The sequence below is a fragment of the Phocoena phocoena genome, chromosome 16 (genome assembly GCF_963924675.1).
Source record: "Phocoena phocoena chromosome 16, mPhoPho1.1, whole genome shotgun sequence".
Taxonomy (NCBI): Eukaryota; Metazoa; Chordata; class Mammalia; order Artiodactyla; family Phocoenidae; genus Phocoena; species Phocoena phocoena.
The window spans coordinates 80,597,308-80,624,948 of record NC_089234.1 but is presented as its reverse complement, the minus strand read 5'-3'; the positions used below and the strand labels follow the sequence as shown (position 1 = coordinate 80,624,948).

At 44.1% G+C, this 27,641-nt stretch overlaps 1 protein-coding gene and 1 non-coding gene across 2 annotated transcripts in view; both read left to right on the top strand.

Annotated features, from left to right (window-relative positions):
- The window catches only part of DISC1 (DISC1 scaffold protein), a 288,333-nt gene that overhangs the window by 218,094 nt on the left and 42,598 nt on the right, over positions 1–27,641 (top strand). The gene's annotated exons all lie outside the window — the stretch shown is intronic.
- Positions 14,437–14,563, top strand: LOC136136725 (small nucleolar RNA SNORA25). Its single transcript, XR_010656666.1, has one exon. It is a non-coding gene; the product is annotated as a small nucleolar RNA SNORA25 (small nucleolar RNA).

Here is a 27,641-nt window from a genome sequence, read left to right as displayed (position 1 = left end):
AGCCCTGTGCCCTAGATGTGGGGAGGAACCTCAATGAAGGTGGCCTGTAGCAGGTATGGGGTGAGAGGGCTTGCAGGTAAGAGGCATCCTCTAAGGAAATGTCTCTCCTCCTTAGAAAGTAGGGCACTCAGCTGGGTCAGGTGCACTGCCCTGAGTCTGGTGTCCTCCTCTACTGCGTGTTCTGCCGGGGCAGGTTTCTGCACATCCCTCTTGATCTTAACTCTGCTTACCATTTTTTAGCCGTAAGCATCCCACACGCCCTGAGTTCTGTTAGGTGAGTGGGTGGTAAGTTGGAGCTGTGAGACGTGGGTATAGGTAGAGAAGTGCCCCTTTAAATAGCAGCTCTATCACTTATCAGCTACCTAACCTCAGGTAAGCATTCACCTTCAATTTCTTTATCTGTAAAACAGAAGGGTGGGTACCTACCTTCCAGGTGTGCGCCTTTTATTATCCACTGTATATAAAGCACCCTCATAGTCATCTGTCAGCAAACCTTCGTCCCCTTCACCTCCTGCTGCTTCTGATCTTTGCTGTCCTGATCGTCAGAGCTGGCTGAACAGTCATGCCCAGAACTCATCCTTTTCCCTCCAAGCCAGGCCCCTGTGCTATGTATGCAGTCCAGGGAATGCCCCCCCACCCCTCCACCTGTTGAGGCCCCCCCTCCTGGTGCCTGTGTGGAACCAGGACTCAGGTTCACTGCGCTTTCCCTCATCTCCCCCTTGGAGTCAGTCTGTAGTCCTGCCACTTGGGCCCCTGCAAGCATCCTCCAGCCCACCTGCGTTCACCACGCTAGGGCGGGTCTGTCTTCTCTCACTGAATGACTGTGAGGGCTGCTTTCTCCATCTTTCTCTGTACAGTGTTGCCCTTTCCATTCCATTCTCCAGGTGATCTCCAGTGAGCCTCTTAAAGTGCAAATCTGGTCGTTGTGCATCCCCGTCACCTGAGGGATAAAGCCTAAATGTCGCACTGCAGCTCATGCGTTCTTCCACGTGGCCTCTGTGGGTCCTTCGGAATCAACCATCACCACCCGTCACTGCCCTACTCCAGTCCTACTGATTCTCGTATGTTTCTCAATGCCACTGTGACTTTTTTCGAGAGAGAAACTCATTTAGAAGGGAAAATGGTCAAGGGATTATTGTTCTGGGAAGTATTAGGTTGAACCATGTGAAATTACTGATATCAGACCATTTCGACCTAGAAAGATGGCACTCTTACGGTGCAACCCAATATTTAGCGATCTGGAGTGATCTTCAGTAGGTCCGATGCTACGGCCTGAGACGGGCCAGTGTCCTTCCCCACGACGCGCTGGCCCGTGCATGGATGTGCGGGCTTTCACCTCTCCTTTGGCATGTGCCCCTGGGGGCCTCTCCCAGCTCAGCCCTGACCAGCCCTCCATGTGTCTTAAGCCTCGTGCATCCTTCAAGTTTTAGACGTCTCCTCTTTGAAGCCTTCCATGACTCCCCAGGACTGAGTCATGTGCTTGCACTGAATTATTCTTCTTGCTTTCAAAGTGCTTCACGTCAGGTGTGGGAGATTATGTCCGTCTTGTTCAGGATGTATCCTCAGTGATTTGATAGGTCTGAACAGTGTAGGTGACAAACAATATTTGCTGAATGAATGATTGAATAGATGACTGAATGAATGCAGCCAATCTGTAGACAGCCCGGTCTCATTTCCATCACCTCTCCAGCCAATGTGGTTGCGTGACTCACGTACGTTCGTTACTTGGGATCCGTCAACAGTCTCCGGGGACCAGGATGGTGGCTGGCCCATCCTCCAGGCTACTTCCTGAGGGCTCTTTCCATTGCTGTTTCAAGCTGTGAGGAGGTCTGGCTCAGATTTGTTTGAACTGCTGTGCTGGAACCACCCAAACAGAGAGGAGATAAGGCAGCAGGCTCTGTAACCCCTGGGCCGTGGGCAGAAGGGCAGACAGAGGCTGGGAACTGCTGCGCCCTGAGGTGCGCGCAGGGGGGTTATTGCTGCCTTGGAGCGGGAGGCCAGCCTGGAGGCGGCGGAAGTGTGGTGAGTGTCGGGCTCTCCTTCCTGGGACAGAACTGCCCTCCCCAGCAGGCCTGAGGCGTGATGGTGGCGCGATGCTGCCTCAGTCATGTTTCTTTTCAAGAGGATCAACATCTTAAAACACAAAACCGGTTCTTAGCCCTTGGTGGTTGGCATCATGGTGGCTGCTCAATGCATATTGCAAGATGTTGACGAAAGCAAGGTGATAGATGCCGATGAAAATCTTTGTTATTTATTTGCACTGTCTGGAGCATCTCTGGGTTTAGAAGGAGAGTTGCTGAGAACTGAATAAAATGCTTGTTTCCCGTTAGAAAGTTGTTGAGGACACACTTGATCATCAGTGCCACAGCGAGCTTTAGATCTGGCCAGTCGTGATTTTGGAGACAAATCTAAATGACAACAATATCTTTGTTGAGGCCTGGAGACTCAAGTACTGAGACAAACCGGGGTGGGTTCAATGTCTCCCTCTCTATCAAAAAAGTCAAATGAATTAGAAATTAGGAAGTAACTGATGCTATCAGCAGCTCAGAAGGACCTCCTGCACGGTACGGAACAAAAAAGTGGGCAGATATTAAATAGGGGCTTCTAGTATATAGTAAACAAAGAGTTGCCTTTTAATAATCTGAGTTATATAAAAAAGGAAATTGCCCTCTAAGTTTGAATGTTCGTCAAAACATTAAAAAGGTTTTTATAAAACCTGATTTTTAAAACCATGATTTTATTTGCTATCAAACAATGTTAAATATTTGATGGACTTAAAAGTATCTCAATTATGTTATTTTATGTACTCAGGGGATCTATTCAGTCAAGTATAATTGTAAAGAGATCAATAGTAAAATCGTTATTTGTAAATTACACCCATAAACTATTTCTTATACAGGAGAATAAATATAGACATATATGCGCCTATGCATGTATACATCCACTTCCACATATATAAATACACAAACTTGCAATTGAAAAATAAACATTTCACAGTTACTCTATTTATTTTGAAAATTCCCCTTTTTAAAATTAATTTTTGTTGGAGTAGAGCTGCTTTACCATGTTGTGTTAGTTTCTGCTGTACGGCAAAGTGAATCAGCTATACGTATACATATAACCCCTCTTTCTCAGGTTTCCTTCCCATTTAGGTCACCACAGAGCACTGAGTAGAGTTCCCTGTGCTATAACAGCAGGTTTCATTAGTTGTCTATTTTATACATACTATCAATAGTGCATATGTGTCGATCCCAGTGGAAAATTCCCCTTCAGTAACAAGGCATTGAATGGAAGTTCATGGATCGGGAGGAGGTGACATTCTCTCCTTTACATCCAGCCTTACGATCAGGGAGTGACTTAGAGGCTGGGGAGAAGCTGGCTTATTATCTCTGTATCAGTGAGGGGCAGAGAAGCAACAGACCTCCGGCAAATACACCTTCTTCTCAAGAAGAAGATGAACCGATGGAAAAAATAACCCACGTTTTAAGTTAGATGCGTGTACGTTGCTTCTCCTCGTTTCTACAAAGGAGTCAGGATTTGTGGATGTGTTTCCCACCTGTTTCAGGGATGTCCCGCCTTCCCCTTATCTACAGCCCCTTATCTACAGCCAGACAGCCAAAGAGCCAGGAGGGTGGCTGCAGTCAGTTACAGGGTTACAGGGTCGTGATCATTCCACAGACCCACTCCCTCGCCGCTTTCCTTTCCATTCCCACCGCTGCTACCTTTGACTTGAGTCACTAAAGCATCTTACAGCCTCCCTCCTTCTGGGCTCACACCGTTTCAGTGCACTGTTCCGCCGCAGCCAGGATGACTTCGTTACCGTCCTGCTTACAATCCTTCTAGGCTCCTTTGCATCCACCATAAACTCCACGGTCTTCATCAGGCCCCCAGGCTCCCCGTGAAGGGGCTCCAGCCTACTGCCACCTGGTCTCTGGGGTCCCCACCCTCACTGGGTGCCCGGTGCCCCAGACTAGCCTGTGCTTTCAGTTCCTTAATTCACGCCCCCAGCAGCTCCTTTGGGGAGCCCTCCCCTTCCCACCTCCTGGGTGCACGGTCACCTCACGGCTCAGCACCCTATCTTCTCTACAAAGCCCCTCTGGCTTCCTCCTGCCTCCTTCTTGGTTCTCACAGTAGGAGCCACTGACAACACAGTCTGTTGCACTGACTTCTGTCTGCTTCTGTTGGACTGCGAGATCCTTGAGGATGCTCACTTGCTCTGTGTTCCAAGTGGCTGGCATGCTGTCTGGCACAATTTCAATAAAATTATATTTAATGCAAGAATGAATGGATAGGGCTTCCCTGGTGGCGCAGTGGTTGAGAGTCCGCCTGCCGATGCAGGGGACGCGGGTTCGTGCCCCGGTCCGGGAGGATCCCACATGCCGCGGAGCGGCTGGGCCCGTGAGCTGTGGCCGCTCAGCCTGAGCGTCTGGAGCCTGTTGCTCCGCAACAGGAGAGGCCACAACAGTGAGAGGCCCGCGTACCGCAAAAAAAAAAAAAGAATGAATGGATAAATAGCCATTGTATCTTGAAATGTTATTTTCAGCTGTTTGATTCAAAAAGTCAAGGCAGCCTAAGAAGATGTAATGCTCCAGAAATCCATTTGTCTTGACATCAGATCTTAGTGGGATATAATAGAAAAGGGAAATAAATCTACTCTTAAAGAGCTTTCTCCACTTCTTCTTACCCCCGAGGTTTATTGTTTCTGGAGGTAGTACTTAAGCATGATATTTTGGCCCTGCTCATTTTTCCTTACAGCTGAACCTTGCTTGAATTTCTGTTTTTTTCAATTATTATTATTTTTTGGTTATATTTGTTCACTTGTTTTATTTTTTAGATTCCACATAAAAGTGAAAACGTATGGTATTTATCTTTCTCTGTCTGACTTAAATCACTAAGCATAATACCCCCCAGGTCTATACATTTTGCAAACGGCAGAATTGCATTCTTTTTTATGGCTGAGTAATATTCCGTTGTATATAGAAGATGTGGTATTTCTTTTCTCAAGTATTCGTATTCTCTGGTAGCCATTTTTCTCAAAGAGGCAAAGGGAATATTCAAAAGTCTTGTAGATGGGTTACACTCTTTACCGATCCTATGTTATATCTTGTATCTAACCATTGTACCGGAGAAATTTATTACTGTCTAATGGCCAGCTCACATCTCTGGCTCGTGGGCACCAAGTCCTCCACCCTACGGCTCCATTTAAACTCACAGAGTCTCTTGTATGCATGACTGATGGGAAAATTTCTCTTTTTTTCCCTAGCATTTTTTCTAAGGTTAAACATAAAAACTGCCACAAACTATAAGCACAGTTTAGTGGATTATAGGTGATCTCTGTTTCTTTGTGCTCTTCAGTATTTCAAGCGAGTTTTTTTTTGGGGGGGGGGATGTGCATCATACTTTCATAATCAGAAAAGAAAACGGAAAAATCATTAAAGTCTGTTCTGACTATAGAAATAGAGACTTTCTCAGAGGTCTTCTTAGCTTTAGAGGAAACTATTAAAAACTCATTGGTTTTACCTGAAATTTACTTAGAGACATATATTTTTCTAAAGGTGATTTTGTTCTTTTTTTTTTTTTTTAATTAATGTTTAGTTTCTCATTATCTTGCAGTTTCAATATGGACAGCCTGCCAGGAAATGGTAGCTCAGGGGACTCACTGCTCAGGGACCAGCGGGGTGGGGTGTAAGCAGGGAGGGAGAGCCGTGGTGGCTGCTGCCTGGGCACCATCACCTTCCCAGCTGGTCTGTCTGGACGGCTTTGCCTTCAGCCCAGAAGCCAGCGAGGCCTGAGAGGCACACAGCTTCCTGGAGTTGAGAGTACTTGTTGGGCCGTGCTGTCCTGACCTTCTCTCTAAGTTGGCACAGTGTACCATATGGACGACCTCAAGAGACTAAGTAAGAGCAAGTGTTGATGACCAACTGCCCACGATCTCAGGAAGATGGGAATTAGGGCTGAAGATGGGGTCCCTGGAACACTTGTTTCCAAGGCAGCTGCCTACGAGGTGGTCCGCTAGGATGTGGGAAGAACATTTTAGAATTTGTTTTACTTTTTCATTTCACTCATTTAAGGTTTGTCCTTGAACCTGTTTTATATGTGTATAGTAGTACATGCATTCAATTTGTGAAACAAAACTCAGAGTGCATGGTTGTAATTTTCTCACCGATGAGACAGTGCTGACATTAACACTCGCTTATCTTCCGATTACTGAATCAGATGTCACGTTCAGCGTGTGACCAACCTATGCAGCAGCCGTCTTTGTCTTCACGTCCACAAAGGAAAAAATGGAGTTAATTGTCTAACAGAAGAGTTGGCACTCATGCACAAAGAAGATGAAAGAGGCAGGGACATGAAGAGGAAACGGGCAGAGTTACAAAAGGCACGGGGGAGAGGGAATTTACAGTGTGGAGCTATTGGTAACTTCAGGCCAGAATTCACGAGCCTTGTTCGGGTGTGTGGCCCTTAAAAGCATAACAGCTGAAAGCCCGGGAGGCTGCTTCTCCCAGGAGTACATTCCAGACTTGACCGAGCTGTGCTTCCCGGCAGCCTGGAGGCTGCTCACCAGCACCCCAACAGGAGTTTAACAATGACTAGAATTCTTTGGGATCCCATATAGAATGTTCTTTATTCCGAATTATGCAAGGCGATTTCGACGTTTCGGTGCACCTGGAACAATCCATTTTCAGCCCACATTGACCTTATTTCGAAAGCTGCCGGGGGAAGTGACTATAAGACATGGAGGCCAGGAGATAAGCCACCAGGCGCGGGCGGACACCTGCTTCTGTTTTTCGCAATTTTATTGTATTGTTTTGCTGCTGACCCAGGCGTCCCTGCTCCCCTCTTAGGAGGCACGAGTCAGACACGTTAGTACCTCCCCAGACCCCGCTGCTTCTCTGGGAGCCCAGGGCCTCGCTCACCCCGTCTTCACAGCCTCAGCCCCATTTTGTCTTCCTCTGCGTCTCAGAAAGGCAGATTCTCAGCTTCTTTCTTTTCCTTCCTCTGTTTGGCGTGACCCTCCTGCGTTCGCCTCTATTCTCAGCTGGGAGCTATTTGTATTTGTGCCAGCTCTCTGTCTCTCTCTCTCTCTGTCTCTCTCTGTGTCTCTCTATTGCTCTGTGTCTCTCTGTCTCTCTATCTCTCTCTGTCTCTCTGTCTCTATCTCTGTCTTTCTGTCTCTCTATCTCTGTCTTTCTGTCTCTATCTCTGTCTTTGTGTCTATCTCTCTCTTTCTGTCTTTCTGTCTCTCTATCTCTCTCTGTCTCTGTCTCTCTCATTAGCAGAAGGAGACGTTTAGGATGCAGAGGCTGGAAGTACATCACCCCTTTTCATCCCCTCCCGATAAGCCGTCTCTCTACTGGGTTGACTCCTGTCTGTCCTTTCAGACTCTGTTGAGGAGGTATAGCCCACAGGGACTTCTCTGTCCTCTGGCTCCTGTCCTGTCTCCCGTCTGCTTCTCGCCTGCCCTTTGATCGCACTGTCTTGGGACATGAATTTTCCTTTTATGTCCCTGTTCTGCCTTCTTACCTCAATTGCCCACTCAGGGCTCAGTCCTTCCACCCAGGAGGTACTGTGGCTTCATGCATTGCTGGTCTTTTGCCGCAAGTCCACATTTCCTTCTAAAACTGGATAAACTGACCATGTACACGAAAGCCTTTGTGAAAATATTCGTTGTGATTTGCCCACTTTTGAATGTTGAAGCAATTTGGCTATACTGTCTAATTTTCCAGGGGAAACAAGGATCTAAAATACCATACTATTTTGAAATTCAAACTGATAAGAAATCTTAAAGCAGTTAATTCTACAAAGGTCTACATAACCATTCATTTAATGTGTAACCATTGATTGTTCACATTTCATTTTTAATCTTATTTCATCTTATAACAGAAAATCCTTCAGTATACTTAAAATAATAATGGTCACACGTATAAAAATACATACTTACAGAAAAATAATACATAAAATACAAGAAGATGGCGTGAATTTAGAAAGTAGGAAAAAAAGAAGGAAAAACAAGGGTAGGGAACATATTGGTCACATTTGTATAGGGATTAGAGTCACCACCACAGCCGTTTACTATTCTAGACATTAAGTATGACTGATATGTATATAAAACTAAGGAATGTTTGAAAAAGTTTATGTGAATGGTAGAATTTATAATAAACTTTGGAGGTCTGCATTTGCACTACCGTTCACTACAATACGTTCCATTCTCTAAGAACTCTAGTAGTGAATTTTTACTCAGAAATAACTTTTTCCCCTGAAATGTTCAGTTAATGACAAGTATAGTTTCCGGAACACTTCAGTCCATTTAGAGAAGCCTACGTGTAGTTTTTCAGAAAGAGAGAGTCGAGCTCTTGCCTCTAGAACCCCTGCAACTGCGCCAACTAGGCAAGTCTTTGCTTCAGGGCAAGAAAAGAAGCTGTCGCCTGCTGAATCCCACCCGGCCTTTATGTCCGGTCCACAAAGAGGGCTTGGAGTCCGCTGTTGCTTTCCAGGGATGCTGTGCAGCAGGGCCCAGACAGGGGAATTAAGATGAAGGGTCTCCCTCCTCCTAAGTTTTTAGCATTTAAAAAAAAAAAACCCTCAAACAAACAAGTAATCTCTTTCCTGATGAATGTGGAGAACCTGAGACATTTAGATAAAGTGCAGGCTCTGGAATCAAGTTGTCTGGATTCATGTGTGACCAATTAAAATAGACCAATAATAGAGCAAGAGTAAAGAATGTTTCCCGTATACAAAAAGAACTTAATAAATGCTAGCTATTAATACCTTAGTAGCAGCTATGGCACCATGAAAATGATGAAATCAAAATATCTACATTTCAAAAAATCCTTATTTTATAAAACCAGAAGAGAATCTCTTACGCTCCTGGTGAAAGTATGGGGAGAGAAGAGATGTTTGCTTGGAGCTTATAGCCTCCACTGAAGGGCTGCGAAAACTGGTTGATTATTTAAGCTCTTAGCTTTTTCCTCTGCCTGCCCTTTGGCCAGCTGTTAGCACCTCCTGCAGAGGCTGGAAAGGGAGAGGGGTGAGGAAATTGAGTTCTTGTGAATGGCTGAGGGTTAGAGCCTCCCACGTTTCTGTGACCAAAGGGCTAGGATCCTTCCAACAGTCTTATGCCTTTAGAAGCAACCTGGCTGGTTTGGGGGGTGTTTGAGACCAAGAAAGTTCTGGGCTCCAGGCTCCAGAGCTCAGGTGCTGGGAGGAATTTATCATCTCTTCTGCGATTCATGGAGCTTCAAAGCCCTTCATCTTGACCGTCACTGGAGCTCAGGGAGAGAGAGAGAGCATTTTGGGGAGAAAGTAACTCCAATATATTTGCTTCTCTCCCTCTGCTATTTTCCTTTGAGAGAGTAAAAATGTTGCTCTAGAGAAGAGGGTGGCAGAAGGAAAGAAGAGGAAGGATTAGTCAGAAACCCTTTGGGTTTGTCTGGTGAGGGGCTTCAGAGAGGGGAGAGGTCTTCCCGATGTGTGATGGGAAGAATTCAGGTAGCATGAGCCATGTGGCTGGCACAGGAGAAGACAGATATTTTAGGAAAAATTTAAAGTATTTATTTATTTATTTTAAAATTGAAACATAGTTGATTTACAATGTGTTAGTTTCAGGTGTATAGAAAATTGATTCAGTTTTATATATATATATATGTATATATATATATATATATTCATTTTCAGATTCTTTTCCATTATATATTATTACAAGATACTGACTATAGTTCCCTGTGCTGTACAGTAGGTCCTTATTGGTTATCTATTTTATATATAGTAGTGTGTATCTGTTAATCCCAAGTTCCTGATTTATCCCTCCCCCACTTTCCCCTTTGGTAACTATATGTTTGTTTTCTATGTCTGTTAGTCTATTTCTGTTTTGTAAATAAGTTCATTTGTATCCTTTTTTTTTAGATTCCACATATAAGTGATACCATATGATATTTGTGTTTCTCTGTCTGACTTACTTCACTTAGCATGATAATCTATAGGTCCATCCATGTTGCTACAAATGGCATTATTTCATTCTTTTTGATAGCTGAGTCATATTCCAGTGTATATATGTACCACATCTCCTTTATCCACTCATCTGTCGATGGGCATTTAGGTTGCTTCCATGTCTTGGCTATTGTAAATAGTGCTGCTATGAACGTAGGGGTGTAGGTACCTTTTTGAATTATAATTTTGTCCAGATATTTGCCCAGGAGTGGGATTGCTGGGTCATATGGTAACTCTGTTTTGCTGGGTCATATGGTAACTCTAGTAAGGAACCTCCATGCTGTTCTCCATAGTGACTGTACCAATTTACATTCCCACAACAGTGTAGGAGGGCTCCCTTTTCTCCACACCCTCTCCAGCATTTATTATTTGTAGACTTTCTGGCCGGTGAGAGGTGACACCTCACTGCAGTTTTGATTTGCGTTTCTCCAGTAATTTGTGGTACTGAGCATCTCTTTATGTGCCTGTTGGCCATCTGTGTGTGAGAAGACAGATTTTTGACTGCAGCATCAGAACTAAAAGCGTGGACCAAGGGTCTAGGTCATCTGGCATCATTTTCTGTCACTGATATTTCAACCCTTCGTCGGTCGTGGGGCTCTTCTGAAAAGATGGCCTGAAAAATCAAAAAGATGGCCGTGATTTTGTCTAATAGCCAATAGGAGATTGACTATTAAAACAGAAGGCTCTGCTAACAGACTCCCCTGTGGTTTGTCCAGTTCCTCCCAAAGCGTGTGTTTTAAAGCAACGATATGATCATTCTGCCCAGTGAGATCAATTAAGAAATCAACCAATATTTAAGGAGGCCTGAGGCCTGGCAAGATGCCCAGTGATTCCTCTTTCTTTACTCTGTTTGGTTTAGGTCGTGGAAAGCCATTCCACTGCAATTACTATGTAAACCTGAACTTGGGGAGGCCGTCGAGGGGACGTTCTGTCCACTGTGCTCTGGGGGCCCGTGTGCCCTTGTCCCCCAGATATGCCAGTGTGCTTCACGATGTGCCTGTTTCAAGGGGCCCGTCACATTCTTAAAAAGGCGATTATGACTAATCAAGACGGAATGTCCAAGCTAAGATGATTTATTTTTTTAATTATTATTATTTTTTTGCGTTACGCGGGCCTCTCACTGTTGTGGCCCCTCCCGTTGCGGAGCACAGGCTCTGGATGCGCAGGCTCAGCGGCCATGGCTCACGGGCCGAGCCGCTCCGCGGCACGTGGGATCTTCCCGGACTGCGGCACGAACCCGCGTCCCCTGCATCGGCAGGCGGACTCTCAACCGCTGCGCCACCAGGGAAGCCCTAAGATGATTTTTACAAGCTCAAGAGAAACCATATAGCTTGAGTGTTTTTGATGCATTTTGGCAGGGAGTTGAGAAATCTTAAAGAAAAATTAATTGCTGTATCAATGGAAACCCCAGCAGGTAGATATCCAATTTGTCATTAATTAAAATGAGAAGACGTTTAACGATTTAAGGAAGCGTTGTCAAGATTGTGTGATAGTTTAATTTGCTAACATGGGATGAACCTGTTAGCTTCAGACGCATGATTAATAGAAGTAGAGCTCCTCCTGGAATTTCTCCGATGCTCACTTTCAGTGTGCAGTCATTTTTAAGACTCTGCTCAGTGCTCTTAGCTCACGTAAAGTGAGGTGACGGGTCTGCAGCATCCTTGGCAAATGTAGGTTAGACGAAATATTACACACAACATTGTCTGCGACTCATTTTTGCTCCTTTTCTCCTCCTCACTCCCCAACCCCGCATCCCTCCCTCCTAGCACCCTGAGTCGTACAACAGCTGTGCAAACATTAGCTGCAAAGCGGCAAGCACTGAGCTGCAGACGCTCTCTGTGCTGTGCTGTGTCCCCTTCTATCAGGGAGCTCACTCCAGGGTGGGTTCTAAATCCCTGATCACAGACACCTCAGGGAGGAGAGCAGTTTTTTCCTTCTGTGGCTGCTAATGTAAAGATGCCATTTCTTGAGCTGGAAGAATTTTCTGTGATTGCATTCTATGCTAAGCCTCAAAAGATAACTTTGTAGCTCTCATTCATCACCCAACAGGGCCTTTTAGGGGTGCTTCTTTTTTGTTTTTTAAATTTTATTGAAGTATGGGTGATTTACAATGTTGTGTTAATTTCTGCTGTACAGCAAAGTGACTCAGTTATACATGTATATATATTCTTTTTTCATATTCTTTTCCATTATGGTTTATCACAGGGTATTGAATATAGTTCCCTGTGCTCTACAGTAGGACCTTGTTGTTTATCCATCTTATATATAATAGTTTGCATTTGCGAACCCCAACCTCCCCATCCTTCCCTTCCCCAGCCTCTCCTCCCCCTTGGCAACCACAAGTCTGTTCTCAATGTCTGTGAGTCTGTTTCTGTTTCGTAGATACGTTCATTTGTGTCATATTTTAGATCCCACATATAAGTGATTATCATATGGTATTTGTCTTTCTCTTTCTGATTTACTTCGCTTAGTATGATAATCCCTAGTTGCATCCATGTTGCTGCAAATGGCATTATTTCCTTCTTTTTAATGGCTGAGTAATATTCCATTGTATATATGTACCACGTCTTTATCCATTCATCTGTCGGTGGACATTTAGGGTGCTTCCATGTCTTGGCTATTGTGAATAGTGTTGCAATGAATATTGGGGTGCGTGTGTCTTTTCTCACAGATACATTTTAGGGGATTGTGATAATTAGGATTGAGACTGACTGGAGACGTTCTTCAAATGTTTGTAGGAATGACATGCAATGCTGATACATATCAGTAGCTGATCCTTATTAAGAGATATTGTATGCAGGTAATCCACAAAACACTTTAAATGGATTATTTCACTGAAGCCTCCCAACCAGCCAGTGAACTTCAGGCTCTGTTATTATCTGAATATGTAAGGGGGCTGAGGCTGGCAGAGATCAAGCACCTTCCCTCAGGTGCCCCAGGGACTACCCTGTGGGTGTGTTATCTGTCTGTCTCAAACCCCCTCAGCGCCTCGTTCTCCAAGACTAACATTACCACAACGTTCTGGAGTTGGGTGTGGGACAGAGGTATGAAACTTGAAAACTGTGTCTTAAGAATGAACTTTTTGATTTAAATTCCCTTAGTAAGACGTTATTTTAAAAAATCCAAATTATTGTGGAAATTTTCAAACACGTGCAAAACTAGAGAACTTATAACGAACCCCCATGTGCACATCTCACCAATTCAACAATTTTCAGTACATGGCTGAACTGATTTCAGCTGTACTCCCCTCCACTTCCCCACTGTACTAGTTTCCTATCACTGCTGAAACAGAGAGCCGTGAACAACTTGAAACAACACAGATCTACTGTCTTCCAGTTCTGGAGTCCAGAGGTCTGATGTGGGTCTCACTGGGCTACAGTCAAGGTGTTGGCAGGGCTGCTTCCTTCTGGAGGCTCCAGGGCAGGATCTGCTTCATTAGCTTCTTCAGCTGCTAGTGGCCAGCTGTAACCCTTGGCTCGTGGCCTCTTTCTCCATCTTCAGAGCACATCACTCCAGTCTCTGCTTCTGCATCACCTTCTCCTCTGACTCTGACCCTTCTCCCTCCCTCTCACAAGGACCATTGGATGACGTCATTGGGTTGACCAGAAAATCCAGGGTAATCTCCCCATCCCCTAATCCTGAACTTAATTGTATCTGTAAAGTCCCCTTTGCCATATAAGGTAACATTCATGGGTCCTGAAGATTAAGGCATGGACATCTTTGGGGAGCCGTTATTCAGCCTACCACATCCACCCTGCCCCCCACAGGAATATTTTGAAGTGAATCTCGTTTTATTTAACCCATGAATATGTCAACACATATCTTCAAAAAGATAAAGACTTAAAAAAAATAACCGTCATACCATTATCACACCTAAAAACATTAACAAGACTTTCTTCATATCATCAGCTATCCAATTTTCCCAAATTGTCTCCTAATTTTATGTTGACACGTGGCTTATTCACGTCAAGAAATGTGTCAGGGCTCTTTAACCTACGGGTTCCTACTCCTTTTACTTCACTTTCTTGTTGTTGAATTAACCAGTATTTTTGTCCTACAGAGTTTGGCTACTTGTGTCCTTGTGCTCATCGACATGTTTCTTTTTCCCACGTATTTCCTATAAACTGGTAGTTAGATCTATAGGTTTGATTACACTGAGGTCTGATTTTATTGTCACAGTTCTTCACTGATAGCGTTGTTACTTTCTACATAAGGAAGCCAATATTATCTGTTCTTTCTCTCCTGTGGTGTTGAGATTGGTTGTTGGGTTCAAGACTGGGAGCCCTGCCCTCTTTGTATCAGATTTTCCGTCAGCTTTTTATACCTAAATTGGTGATTATTGACTAGACTTATTATTTCATTAGTGGATTGTGAAATAGTAATATTCTAATTCCATCACAGTCATCATTTCTTTACATAAAATTCTTCTATAGGAAAAGAAACTTCTTCAGGTTATTTCAAAGAGGGTCTGTGGGTTTGTGAAACCGGGAGCTCTTAATGCTACCACCAAAGATTAATATTCTCCATAGGATGTCACAGGCACTCAGTAGTGCTGCTTTCCTGAAGAGATGAAACATACAGACACTCAGTTTCACTCATAATAATCCATGATTCGTGATGTGAGAAAGTAAGTAAATGTCTCAGAGTTTAAAAACAAAGTTTCCTTCAACATCTATTTAATTGTCCTGAGTGTTATGATCTACAAAAGAAAGAAATGTTTGATTCTTTGTCTTTATGCACCTGTTTCAGAATAATAATTGGTTTTCTAGAATCCTCTAAAGGTGAACAGAAAGAGTGTGTGTGTGTGCTTGTAGCATTATGAAGTCATGGATTTTTAACATGTTTGCAATGTTTCAATTCTTTGCAGAAAGTGTTCTTTTTCAAATTTTCCCATCTTTGGCGGAGATCCCTTTCAAACTGGCCCCTGAATCTTTTAACATCAACCTAAACGCTTCCTTGTTTTCTGATTGAACAAGATGTTTCAGGCTCATCTTGCGCATTTCATGGCCCAGATCTAGAATCAGCATTTTCTGCAAGGAGCTCTTTTTATTTTTAGTAGGAAATGATACTTAGAGACCACAGACTGGGCCCTGGGGGGGCTCACAGCTAGTGGATTATCGTTATTTTTGAACTTTTCGGTAGACAGAGCTAGGATTTTTTTTTCAGACAAATTATATCACAGATTCACACTGTTATTTCCAGTTCAAATTCAGGGTTACATAGTTTTACTTCTTTGATTTTATACGGGTATTTCTTTTCTCTTACGCTGAAAAATTTTATTCCTTATATCGTTAAAAGAATTCTATACCTATCTGTATATTTATCTATCTCTATTATGAAAGATATTTGATTACATGTATGTAGTATATCTGACTATATATACGTGTGTATATATATTATATTATATTTGGTATATCCATTTTGTGTATGGTTTCAGGATAATAATACTGACATTTTTATTAATAATATGGTAACTGAAAACAACCTAAGACTTCTTTGCAGTTCTTTTTGTTCTTAGGATATATCCCACCAGGGATGCACAGTTAAATTACAGAGGTTTAAAGTCACGTTAATTAACTCCCCTGGGTGTAGTTCAACCATCAACTCAATGCATAGCTAGCTCAATGCACAGTAGGCTCACCTTTATTATTTTGCCTTTTATTTTAGTGGTTGCTTCTTTTTTTTTAAACATCTTTATTGGGGTATAATTGCTTTACAATGGTGTGTTAGTTTCTGCTTTATAACAAAGTGAGTGGTTGCTTCTTTTAGCGACACAAACAAATATATAACACAAACTTTATGGTTCAGAGTTAAATGTACAAAACAAGGTGCAATCAGAAAAGTATAGCTGTCTTTCCCTCTCTTCAGCCTTTTCCTGACTTTCTCCTACAGGAAACCGTTTTAATTCAATTTTGCTTTATCCTTCCACTGCTTTTTAACGACATAGCCATATATATTTATATCCTCTCTTAGACAAAAGGTGCAGTACTACACACGCTGCTCTACACCTGCCAAGATGACTTGTGAATGTAAAATTTCCTGAGGATAGGAAATAGAACCCACGTATTGTAGGGTTAAGCCCAGCGGTCCATTTAATCAGAAAGGGGTCAAGCCCTAAGGAGCTGGGAGCCAGAATCCTCTTTAGATTTCAACTTTGCAGAGCTCTGTTTGCGACCCATTCTGTGCTGACATTTTTATTTTCTTCCTCGTACTTAGCTTGTACCACCCCCAAGATCTCCCAGGACTCACAACAGTTATAATTAATTGCAAATACTGATTCTGGAAATACCATCTTTTTTTTAACCAGGTGGCTTGTCAAAAATATTTTTCTATGTTACTACATGACAATTCTAACCACGGTTTTAATAGTAATTAACATTCAATAAGTACACATATTACAATTTGCTTAACCGTATTTCATTGAAGGGCATTTTGTTGTTTTCCACCTGTTTTTGTTATATGGCAAATTTAAAAATTAATTTCTCTTTGCTCAAGAGCCTTGAATTATTGAACTGATGGAACTGACACCATTACCTAACAGGCACCTGTGTTCTTTCCTCGGGTCCTTGTTTCCAGGGGTGGAAGTGTGCGGAAAGATGTAGCTCTTCCCAAAGAAAGTCTTTTTTCTTAACACTTTCGAAAGAAGGAAAATACAAAACATACACAGGATGAAAATAGACAGGAGGAGGACCTTTAAACAGAACAAAAACCTTTGTGAAAAATTCTCACTTCTGTTTTTTTTCCAAAGAAAACTTTTTATACGAGGTACATGCAAAGTGTGTCATATTAGATTGAATATGTGAATGATGATAAAGACTGTGACTTGGGTCAGATGAGTCTCTTAGAGCCTCCTAGGGGGACAGGATCTTAGACTACCCCAAGGCAGGTTCTCCAGGTCCGAGAACTCACGTCGATCCTCAACCAGGAGGCTCTCAGTTGTTCATCATTCATCCCTCCCTACTACTTGTTCAGTACCTTACCTGAAGCCTCAGAGAACTAAGGAGCTTACGCGTTTCTTTTGATAAAATGAGGAAAAGACAGCATAGGTTTATATTAAAAAGTTTCAGATGTTTTCTGGAGTAGAGGAGGTGAGAGAAGGAGATTATCAAGTGATCCCATGGTTGCCAACGTAGGGCGGAGAGTTTGAGCTGCTCCCTTCCAGAATCTCAGTGGGGAGAGCCCCTGTGAGTGGGCTCCGGGACGGGGGTGGCCTGGCTTATTCATGGGGCCAGGGAGAACCAGTGTGAACAGGCAGAAGGGTTGCTGTGCCTAGATGGGCAGGGCAGCACAGAGCCAGCATAGGGGGGCCTTAGAAGGGAGACAAATACGTTTAGGCTGGATCAAACAAGTAACGACTGGTCTGTAAAGAAGAGGGGGAGGGCTCAACCAAAAACAGTGTTTTAGAAAAACTAGTTGTCAACGCTATTCAGAATAGATTGAAAAAGAGAAGGAAGTTGGAATTAGAGAGGCCAGTAAGGAGGCGATGCAGCTAATAGAGTCCTGAGTACGGACTTCATGTATGCAGGACTGATGTATGGAGAATGATGAAACTACGGGAGAAGAGAGAGTAGAAGGAAGGACAAATTTAAAGAAAATAATCTATGAGTGTGGGAAGTAACAGACAGCGGTGCTTCCAGGATTTGAGGCAGCAGTGACTGGGAGAACGGGTGATAGAAGCAATTCATTAGATCGGGAGCCTTATGGCTGGGAACCAGTTCCTCCTTTTTTTTTTTTTTTTTTTTTAACCTTTCTTATTCTCCCTTCTCATCTTTTTAATACAACTCTCTATCAAGTGCTTTCATATCTGACAACTGTTCCCTGGGGCTCTAGTAGTAAACAATACAAGCACAGTCTTTGCTGTCACAGAACTTGCATTTAATTAGGGAAGGAGGCGGAAGAAAGAATAAGATGATTCATGCAGTGGTGAGTGCTGTGAAGAAAGTGAAACAGGCCCATGTGCTGGATGGTGACTGAGGTTTGTAGGGCCTGGGTTGGAAAACTGCAGGTTGCAAAGTCTGGAAAGTGACTCAGAGGAACCAGCCATGTGAAGGCTTGGTGGCATTTCAGGACATTCTGGAAAATGAAAAAAATATCTTAAGACAAGAACCGACTTGGAGAGCATGAAACAAAAAGAAGGCTGAGGGTACCGGATGGTGTGTGTTCCAGTCAGGGTCTAATCCGGAGACAGAACCCAAACAAGTAACTTGAACACAGATAGCATAATACAAATAATTATTCATTACAACAAACGATTGGTGTAATGGAGGATCCACCAGGAAGAAGTAAAGAGAACTTAGCCACCACCGGCAGGGCTAAGATCGGGAACCCCCTGCCCCCAGGCTAAGATGCAGACCTCCTTAAAGAGGGCAGGACGATGCTGTCCGGAGTGCCGAGTCCCGCACCAGTGCACCTGCCGGCAGGCGTCTACCTGGAGCTTTCTGGGACCCACCTTCCAGGGTTCCACATAGAGCCCTGATCCCGGAGGGCCTTGTAATGCAGGTGATGGTGGTGATGACAGTAGAAGTATTGGTAGTTGTGCCCATCACGTCCAGGCATTGTTCTTAGCGCTTTATGTATTTTAACTCATTTTATCTTCACAATCCAGTGAGGCAGATGCTGTCATTATGCCCGCTTTACAGACGGGGTGACTGAGGCATAGAGAGGTGAAGTCACTTGCCCACAGTCACATGCTCGTGAGGGGCGGGGCCAGGATTCACACCTGAGCAGCCTGACCCCGAGTCTGCCTGACAGACTCATGTCAGTCATTACTGATCTTTGAACGAACAGATAAATCTGTCAGGAGAGATAAGTACTTAAAAGAACTCTGCAGTCAACCCTTCTGTGATTAAACCAGCCACCTCTATTTTATATATTGTATAAATGCTGTCATTTTAATTACTTTTAAAGTAAGTTACACATGTACCAGGGCACATAGAACAGGATGTGCGGGGAAGGTGAAGAAATTGGGTGACGTGATTACAATACTAGAAAATAGCATTTTGAGTGTGGTTTGATGGATCGGGGGCTCCTTGAGCATAACAAAACCAGAGAAAAGGGGGACAGTGCAAAATGACTGTTATGGGTGTGAAGAAATGTCACTCAGAAGATCTTGACAATGTTTCTCTCATCACTGTTGGGTGGGGAGGGGACAGAGCCATGGTCCCCGTGGATGGGCTCGTGGGATGGGAATGTGTAGCATTCACGGTGCACCCGACACCGGGCTGGGTGGGCAGGGAAGGGAGACCTGCCCTTGGGGAGCTCACTGTCTTGTGGCTGAGACACGGCTGCTTCTTGAGGTCTAAGGCAGCGTGGTAGTGCCCGCTGGTTCTGCACGTGGAGGGGGTCAAGGGAAGGTGGCAAGAAAAGGTAGCGCATGAGCTGGATGAAGAGCTGGAAGACGCTGTCGGTTCAGGGCCAGTGTCTGGCCAGGACGCGGACCGATGGGGGTTTGGGAAGAAGGACGATGCACGGCCAAGAAGATGGTTCTGGGTCACATGATCTAATCCAGGCCTCCTCTATCCTTTCTACTTTAGTGACCTTGAGAAATTATTTAATCTAAGTTTCAGTTTTCTTGTTTATAAAAAGAAATATAATAGTAATGTTCCTCGCAGAGCTGTTGCACAGATTAAATGAGATACGTGAAGCCTGTTTTCACGCACATGCTCAGTAAATGTTTGTTGCCATTATTATTACTATTTGCAATAATAATATTATTTATAACATAATAATTATAATTATTATTGCTATTATTATTGAAAAAGGCTGGATATTAGAGTCCAGGAAAGAATAATAAGGATTCGATAAAAAAGTGTTTCATAACACATACGTGCGTGTGTGTGTGTATGTATATAGAATTTTTAGATAGTTTTCAGTTGAAACCTTTGTTTTTGTGGCAGGCAGCCTGGGGAAATGCTCAGTTTTGCACATCATAATGAATACCCATTTTGTCACCATTTACAACAACTACGATTATTCTTGTCATCTCAGGAGAAATGTTCCTGTTTTTGTTTCCTGCACAAAAAATGGGCAAAGATCTACCACCAAAAAATGACCGAAGAGTAAGAGTGGCTTTGTGGGTCTTAGGCAGTGTATTTGAGAGTAGTCAAATGAGTCCCCGTGTGTTTTGTTTGGTTTCGGTATAGGATAGGAAATCACGTTTCCCGGGTGGAGAAGGGAGACTAAATATTTCTCATAAAATGAGTGAAAATCTGGTGCCATCAGGTCATGGGTTTTGTCATCGGGATGGCATTCAGTCTTGGCTCCTCCAACTAGCTAGCCGGGTAACTCTGAGCAAACAGCAGAAGCTCGAGTCTCTGTGCCGGTCTGTAAAGTTGAGAGCATCGTCGTAGTAATACTCACCTCATGGTGAAATCGTACAACGGAATGAAATAATGCGTGAAAACTGCCTAGAGCCCCACCAGGCACAGAGAGGGTGATACACACAGGTCTCCTCCTCACGCAGCATCCCTGTTCCCAGCCTTCCCCCCTGGGGATCTCCAGTTCTAATGGCCCACTTTGGATGAAGCTGCCATGTTTATATGGACCTTGAGCCAGATAGTAATTGGAAATTTGATGGATAGGTAAGTGGTATAGGGGAACGGGTTTTCAGGGTGCCATATAAAGTCAGAGAAATCTCACACTCTCCTCTCTACCTGCACCTCTCAGTGTCCATTCTATTCTTTTATGACAAATGTACTTCGTGCGGCAGTAGTGTTCTCACCAGGGGCTGAAGGATTGGCGGCATTATCTCTTTAGAATGAGCCATAACATTTCTTTGTTCAGAGGGATTGTAAATCCAGCATCCTTCAGATTAGATAATGTATGTTCGATATCAGTAGGAAAGAAACAGAGAAGTAAATATTTGCGACAAAATGTCTTTCTGTTGTCTTGAAAATTAATTTCCTGCACCTGACAAGCTAGTTCCCTGCCACACCCGCCTCCCCTTTAGAGGCAAAGAGAAAACAATCCCCTACAGCAAGGAACCTGTCACGTGGGAATCCAGGGGAGATAATGTGACCACAGTGCAGTGGCAGTGAATACTGATAAGGATGTGACAGGCCATGCTTAAAGTTTGGGGTCACATTCCAATGACTGGCTGAGAGATGAAAAGAAAACAAAAAATTAATCCCCCTCTTGGAATCTCATGCAGATTCGCTTAGTGGTTGCTCGCAGCTCAGCAGTCTGTCTCTTTCTTTCCACATTAATAATCGGAATCACATATCCATTATGGGTTTTCAGCAACAGGGTAATTGCTTCCCCTTCCTTATTTCCTGGGACGGTAGGTCTGATGGTGAGAAAGGGCAGTTGTGTAATCGTTCTTTCCATGTAAACTCGGAGAAATCTGTTGTGCCCGGAGGATACTGATGTCAGCTGCTTTGCTCTCTGGTGGAGGGAAGGAAGGAAATATTTTCATTGTGCTAGTTTTAGACCGATTTGGATTTCAGCCTTTGTGATACTTTGTGTACTGGGGATAGAGCTGCTGATGCACAGTTTGGCTGTCAGATCCTGGGCTTTCTATTTTCCCCGGCAGACTTCCTGTCTCAGGACGGGATCTCAGCACGGCTCAGCCCTCAGTGCCCGGCTTGGTGGCCGAAAGCCCAGCCAGGCCGAGAGGGCTAAGGCTCGCTCTGAATGGCCAGTGTTTGCCAGTGGAACTTGCTGCCCACCGGGCTTCAGTTTGCCCGGGAAGGTTTAATCGGATCTTTCATAGGCATAGATATTCAGCACCACGCGTGCTCTCTATAAGCAAAACGAGGTCACTTGACCATCCTTGCTTTTCTTGTCAGCTTCCCAGAGGTGGCTGGTGAAAGCCAGAATGAGGGAGAACTCTCTCTGCTGGATTTCCTTCTGAACTAACAAGAAGGGCCTAGACACCTGGGACTCCAGGTTATCTTTTTCCGCAGTGATGGAAGGCAGTCTTCTAGGTCTTCCGTATTAACGGTGAGCTGGTCCTAAACTCCAGAGGCATTTAGGAAGTGCCAGTAATACCTTGTCTGTGCTTGTCTCGTGTCGGGTGTCTTGTCACATGTGCTAAAATCCAGATCAGTCAGTGTCACACTGAATCCTGTGGGTGCCGGCGGCGTGGCCATCCGGAGGCTTTAGGTTTCAGCAGGTAGGGCCCCCAGTCAGGTGCCTGCTACTCAAGGTGTGGGCTGTGAACCGGTAACATCAGAGTCATCCAGATTTGGTTGGAGGGCAGAGTCTCAGGCCCACCCCGGCATGTGAACCACAACTTCATTTTAACAAGATCTCTAAGTGATTCATATAGGCACATGAATCCCTTTTTTTCTCTTTTAAAATCACAAGGCTTTTTTAGAATCTCATGAAATCTGTGGACCCTATTTCCATGCAAATGCACCCACACACAAGATTTTGCAGGGCACTTCGGTGAGCGCAGTTCCCTGAACTTCAGTAAGACCCCTCTCTGGGGATCTGGGGGTGTGCCTGGTGGATCTCTGAGGCCATGGTCCCCCCGCCTTGCTGACCCGTGTTGCTGCTTGGTCGTCCTATGGACTAGCCTCCACTCTGGTGCCTGATCTCGTACATTTAAGATGACACTTGTACATTTAAGATGACACTTGTCTCGTACATTTAAGGTAGACACTTGTCATCTCTCCAGCCCCTTCACCCCTGCAGCTCTCGTTTACCAGCCCTTGCCGTCATGCTCCTCGTGGGACCACTCTGCTCCCTGGCTTTCTCCTTCCTCAGTGTAGGGCCAGGGTGCCAGCGGGTTTAGAATAAGCTGCGGTGGGAGGAGCTGAGAGGTGTCGGTACCAAGGCCCCTGCGCACGCGCGTGGGCTCCTGAGAGGAGAGGAAGGCTTCTTAGGTCTTCTTACTCTTTCTGCTGGCGGCGTCCGTTCTGCAGGCCCCGCTGGGAGCTCTGGACTTTGATTTCTTCCAGCCTCCATGGTGGCCTGAGGAAAGCACAAGGCAGATTGCAGCTCACCCTGGGAGAAGTCTGTTCACTCACTGACTTATCAAGGGCACGCTCTGACCTTGAAGGCGTCCTCGCTTTGGGAGGGAGCGAATGTATGTGGATGATTACAGTCTAGGATATACGTCAAAACAGAGGTATGGGCAAAATGCTGCGGGACCACGAATGGAGGGTGAGCGTGGTGTATACCGGCCGTTCCCAGTATTGTCGTCCCGTCCCCTCCGTGCATCACCTCGCCGGTGCCTGGTGCTGTCGGACCGCGCAGGTGTCTCCCTCTGCCCTTTCCTTCTCGCCCGCGTGGCCTATCATTTGTGAAGAAGTCTCGTTTGAGCTCCTTTGGCTGGAGGTAGACACTGATCACGCCTTTTGTTTTGGGGACTGCGGCTCAGCCTGTGACCACCCTGCTGAGGCTGCAGCTGGCTGGCTGGGCTCCCTTTTCAGAGTTAGATACAAAGCCTCCGTCCCTGGCAAGTGTGCTGTTCGCTGTCTCAGGAGCCGTGACCATTGTCTGTTTGGAGCTCACGTTACACCTCCTGTGGTTTGTGGACAGAGAATACCGACACCAGGGAAAGCCCACCTAAGGCATTCACGATGACAGGATGAGCTGACAGCTTCTGCGGCTCCAGCCCCGCTGTATCCCCACGGTTCTCACGCTGAGCCGACAGCATCACCAGGCTGGTACTCGCGGCCTCACGGCGTCACTCATTCCCAAGGAGCTTTTACTGTTCTTGATAGAACACAGTTTGGGGACATTTCTCTGTTTTCTTTTCTGCACGGCCAGTTGCATGTGTCTGCAGAGCTGCGTGGGTGCTCCGCCTCCTTGACTGTCTGGCTGCATGTTTGTCCCATAAAACGTTCAGGTGGGAGCTCTTTGGCAGGTCCCTCTTCCATCCCACCCCTGAGCTGTCTTTGGAAAGGCACCTCTTCTGAGAGGCGGGAAGAATAATAGCTTTCACCTACAGGGTGGGGTCTGGCTCCTTTTCTTTTCAAGTGGAGCTACTGGAAGTGCCCAGGAGATACGCTGGGATGCGATTTACCAGACACTCTCTCTCCCCGTCTGACTCCTGTTTCCCTTTAAAATTCCTTGTCTGTCCTCGGTGTGGGCATGTGTTTACATTTATCCCGTGGCTCTCAGGACTCAGTGTAGCTCTCCTACTTGTGAAGAGCTCTGATTTAGAAGCCCTTTCCACAACTGCCGCTGATCAAACATGTCCCCACAAACCATGACAGGGACTCTGCAAAGCGGGACGTTTAGCGCCAAAGGTAAGGCTACAGATTTTGGCAAAAAGGCCAAAGGAAAAGAACTGGACAAATTCAAAAATAATTTAAGTTTCCTTCTTGTTATAAAAGTAAAGTATGCATGTGGTTTATTTGAAAGGAAAAGAGAAAGAAAGAAAGAAAGAAGGAAGGAAGGAAGGAAGGAGAGAAAGAAAGGAAGGAAGGAAAGAAAAGAAAGAAAAAGAAAGGAAGGAAGAAAGAAAGAAAGAACGAAGGAAAGAAAGGAAGGAAGGAAGGAAGGAAAGAAAAGAAAGAAAAGAAAGGAAGAAAGAAAGAAGGAAGGAAGGAAGGAACAAAAGAAAGAGAAAGGAAGAAAGAAAGAAAAAGAAAGAAAGGAAGGAAGGAAGGAAGGAAGAAAGAAAGAAAGAAAAGAAAGAAAGAAAGAAAGAAAGAAAGAAAAGAAAGAAAGAAAGAAAGAAAGAAAGAAAAGAAAGGTAAAATATAAAGAAAATCCCCTGTTCCTCCCCCAGCTGAGGGAACGGTTTCAAGTATATCCTTCCAGAAATATTTCACTCATTCATAGGCATATATGGATGTATATGCCTGCCCTTTTGTTATTTTTAAAAACTCAAATGAGATCTTAACAGAATACTGTTTGTTCTGTGCTTCACCTATTTTGGTTTAATTTTTCTTGGAAGCCTTTCCATTTTAAGAGGCTTAGCTTAGCCTTCTATTGTGAATGTTTGCACGGTGTGTAACCATAACTTTGGTTGATTTGTTTTCTCCCTTTGGTTGTTTCCAGTTTCTTGCGATGCAATTACTGTACTTTTTCACACAGCTCTTTTTTCTTGTCTGAATATATCTGTAGGGTACATGCTTCAAAGTGGAATAGCTAGCTCAAAGACCATGTGCTTTTTTAATCTTAACAAGCATTGCCAAATGACTTTCCTAAAAAAGGGTAATGATTTATTTGCGCATCTTTACCTTGGATGCGGCTGATAATGTTTTTATATATTTTTTGGCCGTTTGTATTTCTTCTGCTTCTTCTGCCTATTTTCTCTTGGGATGTTTGTTTTTCTTCTTATTGATTTTCCTTGAAAGTTAAGGAATTTGACTCTTGGACTATGCTATATATTAGAAATAGTTTTTCCTAATAGGTCATTTGTAGTTTGATTTTCATTTATGGCATTTTTTACTGTGTAGAAGTTGCAATTTATATGTATCCAGATCTGTCACTTTTTTTCCTTTTTGACTTCCGGGTTTTTGTGTCTTCCCCAGTTTAAAATTGTAGTCAAATGATTTCAAATTTCCAGTTAGTCGTGGCACAGCTTAGAAAACAATGCGGCAGAAGCACAGTTGAGTGGCATGTTGAGATTTTACTCTGACTTTAATTTTTAATGTAGTCAGTCTACTGGGATCACTTATCAGGAAAGCTTTTCCCCTATTAACCTTTATTAGGATGGATTATTTTTTTAACTTAATTGTTTTATCTGCTTCAAATTGGAGGAGTCCTTTAAGTGTAACTTCCCTGAAAGTTCATTCAGTTAATTAAATACTTACTGAGTTCTATCATGGTTAATACCTTGCTAGACCATATGATTCATAGGATTAAAAAAAAATGAGTATGACCTATCCTCAAACCTCATTAAGTACCTACAGTAGAAGGTATACGTACATAAAGCGCAGACATCAAGGAGGAATATAATAACTGTCTTAAAAGTACTATAAAATGCCGTAGGAGTTCAGAGAATGGAGACTATATATGGTGTGGGGATCAGGGAAGAGTTCTTTACTGAAGTGACATTTGAGATGGGCCTTGATGAATTGGTTGGCTTTTTAATGGGTGGGGATTTTGGAAAAGAAAATTCAGGGAAGTAGTAGTCTGAAATTAGAAACTTGTCCGTTTGTCCTGGGAAGAGCAAGTGGGCCGCTTGGGTGTCATCTAGCACCACACAGGAGAGCCGTGGGGAGGCATCCGGAGCAGAGCTGAGGTCGACTGGTGAAAGGCCTTGAGGGACTTGGCTTTCCATCTGGCAAGCAGTGAAAGCCACTAGCGTTTTTGGAGCAATAATGGACGGGATAGATTGGAAGAGTGAAATGTCTGAAGGCAGAAAGCCTCATCATGAACTGCAGGGGTGAAGAAATGAATTGCTTAATTTGGGGTAGAGTCAACAAGGGGAAGAATAGACCTGAACAATGTTCTCCATTTATGATCGACAGTTCGATGGAGGGAAAGAAAAATGTTGAAAATGACCATGATTTCTGACCTTCATTCAATTCACTCTTTTTTTTTAAAAAAATTGAAGCACAGTTGATTTACGAAGTTGTATTAATTGATTTACTTTTTTTTAACGTCTTATTTTATAATGGAGTAGAGTTGGTTAACAATGTTGTGGCAGTTTCACCTGCACAGCAAAGGGGCTCAGTTATACATATACATGAATCTATTCTTTTTCAGATTCTTTTCCCATTTAAGTTGTTGCGTAACATTGAGCAGAGTTCCCTGTGCTATACAGTAGGTCCTTGTTGGGTATCCATTTTAAATATAGCACTGTGTACATGTCAGTTGAGATTGACATGTACACAGCCAACTTACTCGTAGCACGTGTTGAGTCCTAGTACCTGTCAATGTGCTGGGCACTGGGAACAGAGCAGTCAGCACGGTAGACAGGACTGCTGCTCTCAAAGGATTGAATTCTAATGGTGTAAGAGCAGCACATAAGCCAGGATAAGGCAGGAATAAGAGACCATGAATATAAATAGAGAAATTAAGAGGAGGAGCTGGGTTGATGGAGATACCTGATGACTTTGACTTCATGTTCTAAAACGGAGTGTTCAGTTGTTCCAGATAATTATATACCTAGTTGTTTCTAATAGTATTCTCTTTCCTTCTTTTTTTTTTTGGTTTAAATATGTATTTATTTATTTATGGCTGTGTTGGGTCTTCGTTTCTGTGTGAGGGCTTTCTCCAGTTGTGGCAAGCGGGGGCCACTCTTCATCGCGGTGCGCGGGCCTCTCACTATCGCGGCCTCTCTTGTTGCGGAGCACAGGCTCCAGATGCGCAGGCTCGGTAGTTGTGGCTCATGGGCCTAGTTGCTCCGCGGCATGTGGGATCTTCCCAGACCAGGCTCAAACCTGTGTCCCCTGCATTGGCAGGCAGATTCTCAACCACTGTGCCACCAGGGAAGCCCTCTTTCCTTCTTTATCTGGGTGTTTACAACTGAGTGATGTAGGGGGGAAAAAAGGTAACTTGTTGCTTAGAGTTTTAAACAGGCTGCAAAGTTGGAAAAGCCTTCTAAAATTCGTGGCTGATTGGCTTATCCACAAAGGAAAGGGAACTGAGCAGACTCATGGTCAGAATATATCTCTGGCTTTTGAGGATGCCTTAATTTTCTGCCCTGTAAAATGGAGGTCTGTCCCAGCACAATCGTTCTACTTTGCTTACAATTTTGTAGGTCATCACTTGGGAGGGGCATGGCTGGGCAGTTCTCACTAGGGGTT